Raw genomic sequence first — 3,200 nt, 5'->3', positions numbered from 1 at the left:
CTGACGTGGGAAACAGCGAATAACTATAATAACAATAAATAATATATACTAGTATGAAGTCTGTTGGGGATGAGAGAGCTTGGGAAGTGAGTCAGTTGTTGTTCGCTGATGATACAGCGCTGGTGGCTGATTCATGTGAGAAACTGCAGAAGCTGGTGACTGAGTTTGGTAAAGTGTGTGAAAGAAGAAAGTTAAGAGTAAATGTGAATAAGAGCAAGGTTATTAGGTACAGTAGGGTTGAGGGTCAATTCAATTGGGAGGTGAGTTTGAATGGAGAAAAACTGGAGGAAGTGAAGTGTTTTAGATATCTGGGAGTGGATCTGGCAGCGGATGGAACCATGGAAGCGGAAGTGGATCATAGGGTGGGGGAGGGGGCGAAAATTCTGGGAGCCTTGAAGAATGTGTGGAAGTCGAGAACATTATCTCGGAAAGCAAAAATGGGTATGTTTGAAGGAATAGTGGTTCCAACAATGTTGTATGGTTGCAAGGCGTGGACTATGGATAGAGTTGTGCGCAGGAGGATGGATGTGCTGGAAATGAGATGTTTGAGGACAATGTGTGGTGTGAGGTGGTTTGATCGAGTAAGTAACGTAAGGGTAAGAGAGATGTGTGGAAATAAAAAGAGCGTGGTTGAGAGAGCAGATGTTTTGAAATGGTTTGGTCACATGGACAGAATGAGTGAGGAAAGATTGACCAAGAGGATATATGTGTCGGAGGTGGAGGGAACGAGGAGAAGAGGGAGACCAAATTGGAGGTGGAAAGATGGAGTGAAAAAGATTTTGTGTGATCGGGGCCTGAACATGCAGGAGGGTGAAAGGAGGGCAAAGAATAGAGTGAATTGGAGCGATGTGGTATACCGGGGTTGACGTGCTGTCAGTGGATTGAATCAAGGCATGTGTATGGGGGTGGGTTGGGCCATTTCTTTCGTCTGTTTCCTTGCGCTACCTCGCAAACGCGGGAGACAGCGGCAAAAAAAAAAAATGTGTTTGTATATGAGTGGATGGGCCATTCTTTTCTTCATCTGTTTCCTGGTGTTACCTCGCTGACGTGGGAAACAGCGATTAAGTAAAAGGCGTGCAAGGAATGGAGTGAATTGGAACAATGTGGTATACCGGGGTCAACATGCTGTCAATGGATTGAACCAGGGCATGTGAAGTGTCGGGGGTAAACCATGGAAAGTTCTGTGGGGCCAGGATGTAGAAAGGGAGCTGAGGTTTCAGTGCATTATTACATGACAGCTAGAGACTGAGTGTGAACGAATGTGGCCTTTGTTGTCTTTTCCTAGCGCTACCTTGCGCACATGCGGGCGGAGGGGGTTATTTCATGTAAGGCGGGGTGGCGATAGGAATAAATAAAGGCAGACAGTATGAATTATGTACATGTGTATATATGTATTTGTCTGTGTGTATATATATGTATACATTGAGATGTATGGGTATGTATATGTGCGTGTGTGGACGTGTATGTATATACATGTGTATGTGGGTGGGTTGGGCCATTCTTCGTCTGTTTCCTTGTGCTACCTCGCTAACGCGGGAGACAGCGACAAAGCAAAATAAATAGATAATAATAAATATATACGTAAATAGATTTTTTTTTTTCTTTGTCTCCCGCGTTTGCGAGGTAGCGCAAGGAAACAGACAAAAGAAATGGCCCAACCCACCTCCATACACATGTATATACATACGTCCACACACGCAAATATACATACCTACACAGCTTTCCATGGTTTACCCCAAACGCTTCACATGCCCTGATTCAATCCACTGACAGCACATCAACCCTGGTATACCACATCGATCCAATTCATGCTATTCCTTGCCCTCCTTTCACCCTCCTGCATGTTCAGGCCCCGATCACACAAAATCTTTTTCACTCCATCTTTCCACCTCCAATTTGGTCTCCCACTTCTCCTCGTTCCCTCCACCTCCGACACATACATCCTCTTGGTCAGTCTTTCCTCACTCATTCTCTCCATGTGCCCAAACCATTTCAAAACACCCTCTTATGCTCTCTCAACCATGCTCTTTTTATTTCCACACATCTCTCTTACCCTTACGTTACTTACTCGATCAACCACCTCACACCACACATTGTCCTCAAACATCTCATTTGCAGCACATCCATCCTCCTGCGCACAACTCTATCCATAGCCCACGCCTCGCAACCATACAACATTGTTGGAACCACTATTCCTTCAAACATACCCATTTTTGCTTTCCAAGATAATGTTCTCGACTTCCACACATTCTTCAAGGCTCCCAGGATTTTCGCCCCCTCCCCCACCCTATGATCCACTTCCACTTCCATGGTTCCATCCGCTGCCAGATCCACTACCAGATATCTAAAACACTTTACTTCCTCCAGTTTTTCTCCATTCAAACTTACCTCCCAATTGACTTGACCCTCAACCCTACTGTACCTAATAATCTTGCTCTTATTCACATTTACTCTTAACTTTCTTCTTTCACACACTTTACCAAACTCAGTCACCAGCTTCTGCAGTTTCTCACATGAATCAGCCACCAGCGCTGTATCATCAGCGAACAACAACTGACTCACTTCCCAAGCTCTCTCATCCCCAACAGACTTCATACTTGCCCCTCTTTCCAAAACTCTTGCATTCACCTCCCTAACAACCCTATCCATAAACAAATTAAACAACCATGGAGACATCACACACCCTTGCCGCAATCCTACATTCACTGAGAACCAATCACTTTCCTCTCTTCCTACACGTACACATGCCTTACATCTTCGATAAAAACTTCTCACTGCTTCTAACAACTTGCCTCCCACACCATATATTCTTAATACCTTCCACAGAGCATCTCTATCAACTCTATCATATGCCTTCTCCAGATCCATAAATGCTACATACAAATCCATTTGCTTTTCTAATGCTGCATACAAATCCATTGGCTTTTCTAAGTATTTCTCACATACATTCTTCAAAGCAAACACCTGATCCACACATCCTCTACCACTTCTGAAACCACACTGCTCTTCCCCAATCTGATGCTCTGTACATGCCTTCACCCTCTCAATGCCTTCACCCTCTCAATCAATACCCTCCCATATAATTTACCAGGAATGCTCAACAAACTTATACCTCTGTAATTTGAGCACTCACTCTTATCCCCTTTACCTTTGTATAATGGCACTATGCAAGCATTCCGCCAATCCTCAGGCACCTCACC

Source organism: Panulirus ornatus, chromosome 12, assembly GCF_036320965.1.
Source record: "Panulirus ornatus isolate Po-2019 chromosome 12, ASM3632096v1, whole genome shotgun sequence".
Lineage (NCBI taxonomy): Eukaryota > Metazoa > Arthropoda > Malacostraca > Decapoda > Palinuridae > Panulirus > Panulirus ornatus.
Note: the sequence above shows the minus strand (reverse complement) of the source record.